The sequence below is a fragment of the Oncorhynchus mykiss genome, chromosome 16 (genome assembly GCF_013265735.2).
Source record: "Oncorhynchus mykiss isolate Arlee chromosome 16, USDA_OmykA_1.1, whole genome shotgun sequence".
In the NCBI taxonomy this organism is placed as follows: Eukaryota; Metazoa; Chordata; class Actinopteri; order Salmoniformes; family Salmonidae; genus Oncorhynchus; species Oncorhynchus mykiss.
The window spans coordinates 29,492,965-29,499,478 of NC_048580.1; positions in this window are offsets into that span (position 1 = coordinate 29,492,965).

Consider the following 6,514-nt stretch of genomic DNA (forward strand, 5'->3'; position numbering starts at 1 on the left):
ATATTGATATATTTGCACACAGCTTCCCTTCAGCATTTACTCCGTGCTGGATAATGTTGTCCCTGTGGACCAATGAGAAGAAACCATGATCGAGAACAGTTTTCAAAAACAGTAGTGCTTGTAGATTTGAGAGGATTGGTAAAGCATTATGATAAAAGGCTGGGTTGAGATGTCGCCATATTGCTTACACCTATCCAATCCTCTCAGATCTATAAGTGTGGTAGGGAGTAGGGTCAAGGGATCGATTTTGGGATTCAGAAAGTATGTCCAAGAAAAATGTGGCTGACTTGACTGAAAGGTAGACAAAATGAAGCTGCTGGGTAGGGTATAGACCTGTGTAATGGTGTACTACAGTGCCTTCATAAAGTATTCACACCCCTTGACTTTTTTTCACATTTTGTTGTTAGAAAGTGGGATTATAAAGTATGTCATTTTTTTGTCAAATATCTAGACAAAATATTCTGTCAAAGTGCAAGAAAATTCAAACATTTAAAAATGGAAAATAAAACTATCCTGATTTAGATAAGTATTCAACCCCTGAGTCAATACATGTTTGAATCACTCTGATAGCGATTACAGCTGTGAGTCTTTCTGTGTAAGTTTCTTCAAACTTTTGAACACCTAGATTGTTCAATATTTAGTTGTTGATCGTTGCTAGACAGCCATTTTCATGTCTTGCCATATATTTTCAAGCCAAATTTAAGTCAACTGTAGCCAGGCCACTCACGAACATTCAGTGTTGTCTTGGTAAGGAACTCCAGTGTATATTTGGCCTTGTGTTTTAGGACAAAAATGTGTTTCTTTGCAAATGTTTTGCAGTATTACTTTAGTGCCTTTTATTGCATTTTTTTGAATATTTTTATTTACAGGATTCCTTTTCACTCTGTCAATTAGTTTGTATTGTGGAGTAACTACAATTTTGTTGATCCATCTTCAGTTCTCTTATCACAGCCATTAACCCTCTAGAGATGCTACTCCTCTTGCACTGTTTAAACTAGAAAGGCCATTCAAACTTTAAAACATGTGAACTGATCTGGATTAGATTGCTTGCATACAACCTTTTGATACTATTTATACTTAAAAGTATTCAAAAGTATGAATACTTTCTGAAGGGATGTAAACACTTATTGCAAGCAGTGAGTCCATGCAACTTATTATGTAACTTATTAAGCACTCCTGAACTTATTTAGGCTTATTGAGTCAAGACATTTGTGTTTCATTTTAAATTTTTGAAAACATCATTCCACTTTGACATTATTGGGTACAGTGTGTAGATCAATGACACAAAATCACAACATCTCTATACTGTATCCAGTGAACCGTATATCTCTATGGGCCCACTCCTATTCTGTTCAGAATGCTTTGCTTATACGTGGAGCCAAGGGATGGTATTGGCCAGGTGATGAGCGGTGCATGGTTTCCTCCAGACGTGATGCTTGGCATCCAGTCAAATAGTTCAATCTTTCATAATTCCAGAAAATCTTGTATTTCATTGTGTGAGAGATAGGTGCCTTTTGGCAAACTTCAATTGGGCTGTCGTGCCTTTTACTGAGGAGTGGTTCCGCCTGGTCACTCTACCATAAAGGCCTGGTTGATGCAGAGATGGTTGTCCTTCTGGAACAGGCCTGGGCAATTATTTTCCATGGAGGGCCACATTAGAATATATTTTTGCCTTCGCTGGCCAGAATCATATTACAGGATTATACATCATATGTATGACTGTTGACAGATATATCTACCGTAAATCACATCCCGATATGCTACATATTGAACTTTAACATGCACAGAAAAAAACATAATGTTCTCCTTTTGGTATGTATTTTCATTATTAAACATGCAATGAACTACACGAAGGGGAATGTACACTGTGCATTCAGCACCATGGACAGAACTCTTGTTAATGGATATGCACAAAAACACAGAGAGAGAGCTCAACATTACATTTAAACTACTCAATCAGTGTGAGGACTGAAGTCTCATGTTATATTTCATCACTGAAAATGTCTGTTCAGATACATAGGTTAACCCAAACCATACAAACATCTTCTGAGCATGACTCCTAATCTTTGGAAATCCTCAAAGCAACGAGAAAACTAACCGTTCATGGCACGCAGCAAATTTAATCAAATCAAATGTTATTTGTCACATGCTGAATATAACAACCTTACAGTGAAATGCTTACTTACAAGCCCTTAACCAACAATGCAGTTAAGAAAAATACCAAAATAAGATAATAATTAAAGAGCAGCAAGCAGTAAGATAACAATAGCGAAGTTATATACAAGGGGTACCAGTACAGAGTTAATGTGTCGAGGTAATATGTACATGTAGGTAGAGTTATTAAAGTGACTATGCATAGATGATAACAGAGTAGCAGCAGCATAAAATAGGTGGTGGTGAGGGGGTAATGCAAATGCAAATAATTTGATTAGATGTTCGGGTGTTTTATGGCTTGGGGGTAGAAGCTGTTTAGAAGCCTCTTGGACCTAGACTTGGCACTCTGGTACTGTTTGTTGTGCGTTAGCAGAGAGAACAGTCTATGACTAGGGGGGGCTGAAGTCTTTGACAATTTTTAGATCCTTCCTCTGACACCGCCTGGTATAGAGGTCCTGGATGGCAGGAAGCTTGGCCCTGGTGATGTACTGGGCTGTACGCACTACCCTCTGTAGTGCCTTGCTGTCGGAGGCTGAGCAGTTGCCATACCAGACAGTGATGCAACCCGCCAGGATGCTCTCTGGTGCAACTGTAGAACCTTTTGAGGATCTGAGGACCCATGCCAAATCTTTTCACGCTCCAGCGATGTATACTTCTCCCTCTGGTCATCTGATAGGGAACAGACTAGTCGGACGGTGGGTAAGATTGTTGGCTTCTCAATTTCCCTTGAAGGCTTTGACAAGGCTGTTCATCTGATGTGCAAATTGGCCCTTCCCTTGTAGTTTGGAATTCAGTTCATTCATTAGGGCCATGATGTCCATGGTGAAGGCAAAATCAGCCAACCATTCTTTCTTGCAGTTGAGGGAAATCCACACACATTTCCTTTCATTTGCAAAAACTCGGCAATCTCTGACTTCAGGTCCCACACCCTTTTAAGCACCTTCCCCAAACTAATCTCACATGTGTGTGGTAGGGGAGATCTGTATGATCCGACTGCCTCTTCCAACAGTGAGACAAACGGCCTGTGGTTTAAAGATTTTGCTCTTATGAAGTTTACCAGTTCAGTGACTGTATCCACAACATGGCCAATTTTCAGAACACATTTACAGTGCACCTCTTGATGAATAATGCCATGCAGGAAAATCATTTTCTGATCTGGGTTCAGCTCAGCTACTTGATCTTGTGTCCTTTTCAAAAGGCCAACGTTTTTGCCTGTCAAGTTTGGGCACCATCAGTGGTCACACTGGGTAACTTCAAAACTCACTCCCAGCTTTGCCACACACTTATGAACCTCCTCCAATAAATATTTCCCTGTGGTTGTTCTCTTCATTGACTGCACTGAAGTTATCTCCTCTGTAATTTCAAAGCCAGACTTTAAATATCAACAACTGCGCCGTGTCATGTGCATCACTGCTCTCATCCAGGGCCAAGGAGAAATAGGTGAAATCCTTTACCTTGTCTTTCAACTGTTGTTCCATATTCTCTGCGATGTCCCCAACACGCCATGTCACTTCATCTTGACAGGGAAACATTTTCAAACAGATCTTTCTTGTCGGAGCAAAGTATTGCTGAAGAATCAGTTAAACATTCTTTAATGAATTCGCCCTCAGTGAATGGCTTGCTAAGTTTAGCAATTTTGTGGGACAGTAGATAGCTAGCTCTTACAATTCCGTTGTTTGCTGAATGCAGTTTTGTGAAAAGTCCTTGCTGCGTTTGCAACTGAGAAAAAAACTTTTGATGCACTTGCCCTCTTCTCAGCAGACATACATTCCTATATTTTTCTGCATGCTTCGTCTGGAAGTGTCGGGACAAGTTTTAGTCTTTCAAGACAGCGATGCTCTCTTTCCACACTAAGCACACATCTTTCCCTGATACCTCAATAAAGAAATATTTCGATGTCCACTCTTGCTGGAACACCCTATATTCGTTGCCTACTTTTCTTTGAAAAACGTATTTTTGCGCAATTTCTAGCTAGCTACTATTTGTGACTGTGACCAGCCTTTGCCCAGGCCTGTTCTGGGAGGTTCTCCCATCTCAACAGATGAGCTCTGTCAGAGTTACCTCCCTGACCAAGGCCCTTCTCCCTGTATTGCTCTGTTTGGCCGGGTGTTCCAAACTTCTTCCATTTAAGAATGATGTAGGCCAATGCTGCAGAATCTTTTAGTACTCTTCCCCAGATCTGTGCCTCGACACAATCCTGTCTCAGAGCTCTACGGACAATTCCTTTGACCTCATGGCTTGGTTTTTGCTCTGACATGCACATTCAACTGTGGGACCTTATTTAGACAGTTGTGTGCCTTTCCAAATAATGTCCAATCAATTAAATTTACCACAGGTGGACTCCAATCAAGTTGTAGAAACATCTCATGCATGATCTATGGAAACAGGATGCTAAATGTTGAGTCTCATAGCAAAGGGTCTGAATACTTATGTAAATAAAGTATTTCTGTTTTTATTTTTATAAATGTGCAATAATTTCTAAAAACCTGTTTACACATTGTCATTATGGGGTATTGTACAGTGCCTTGCGAAAGTATTCGGCCCCCTTGAACTTTGTGACCTTTCGCCACATTTCAGGCTTCAAACATAAAGATATAAAACTGTATTTTTTTGTGAAGAATCAACAACAAGTGGGACACAATCATGAAGTGGAACGACATTTATTGGATATTTCAAACTTTTTTAACAAATCAAAAACTGAAAAATTAGGCGTGCAAAATTATTCAGCCCCCTTAAATTAATACTTTGTAGCACCACCTTTTGCTGCGATTACAGCTGTAAGTCGCTTGGGGTATGTCTCTATCAGTTTTGCACATCGAGAGACTGACATTTTTTCCCATTCCTCCTTGCAAAACAGCTCGAGCTCAGTGACGTTGGATGGAGAGCATTCGTGAACAGCAGTTCAGTTCAGTTCTTTCCACAGATTCTTGATTGGATTCAGGTCTGGACTTTGACTTGGCCATTCTAACACCTGGATATGTTTATTTTTGAACCATTCCATTGTAGATTTTGCTTTATGTTTTGGATCATTGTCTTGTTGGAAGACAAATCTCTGTCCCAGTCTCAGGTCTTTTGCAGACTCCATCAGGTTTTCTTCCAGAATGGTCCTGTATTTGGCTCCATCCATCTTCCCATCAATTTTAACCATCTTCCCTGTCCCTGCTGAAGAAAAGCAGGCCCAAACCATGATGCTGCCACCACCATGTTTGACAGTGGGGATGGTGTGAGCTGTGTTGCTTTTACGCCAAACATAACGTTTTGCATTGTTGCCAAAAAGTTCAATTTTGGTTTCATCTGACCAGAGCACCTTCTTCCACATGTTTGGTGTGTCTCCCAGGTGGCTTGTGGCAAACTTTAAACAACACTTTTTATGGATATCTTTAAGAAATGGCTTTCTTCTTGCCACTCTTCCATAAAGTCAGTCTTCTCCTTGTATGAGCTGAAAGTTTAGAGGGACGGCAAGGTCTTGGTAGATTTGCAGTTGTCTGATACTCCTTCCATTTCAATATTATCGCTCCTTGGGATGTTTAAAGCTTGGGGAATCTTTTTGTATCCAAATCCGTCTTTAAACTTCTTCACAACAGTATCTCGGACCTGCCTGGTGTGTTCCTTGTTCTTCATGATGCTCTCTGCGCTTTTAACGGACCTCTGAGACTATCACAGTGCAGGTGCATTTATACGGAGACTTGAGTACACACAGGTGGATTGTATTTATCATCATTAGTCATTTAGGTAAACATTGGATCATTCAGAGATCCTCACTGAACTTCTGGAGAGAGTTTGCTGCACTGAAAGTAAAGGGGCTGAATAATTTTGCACGCCCAATTTTTCAGTTTTTGATTTGTTAAAAAAGTTTGAAATATCCAATAAATGTCGTTCCACTTCATGATTGTGTCCCACTTGTTGTTGATTCTTCACAAAAAAATACAGTTTTATATCTTTATGTTTGAAGCCTGAAATGTGGCAAAAGGTCGCAAAGTTCAAGGGGGCCGAATACTTTCGCAAGGCACTGTAGTTGCTGTCAGACTCTGAGCAAAACAAAGTGTGTTGAATTAAAATGATTAACAATTGAATCACCAAAACATATTGTAAAATAATTGATCTGTTTGGGGTAATTGTTCATTGGGGGGAAAAAACAGTTAATTGCAGCGGGTGCACAATGTTGCACCAGGCTCGTGTTACGTTTTCCACAGTGAAAGTGCTTTGGGTAAGACGGACAGACAAGTGTCAGAGAAAGTCTAGGAGACGTGAAAAGGAATTATGAAGAAACAAAACATGTGATCTGAGACCAGCACTGAAGCGTAGAGGTATTGGTGGCTCCATAACAGCAAACCACCCCTAGTCCACTTTAAAAAATGTA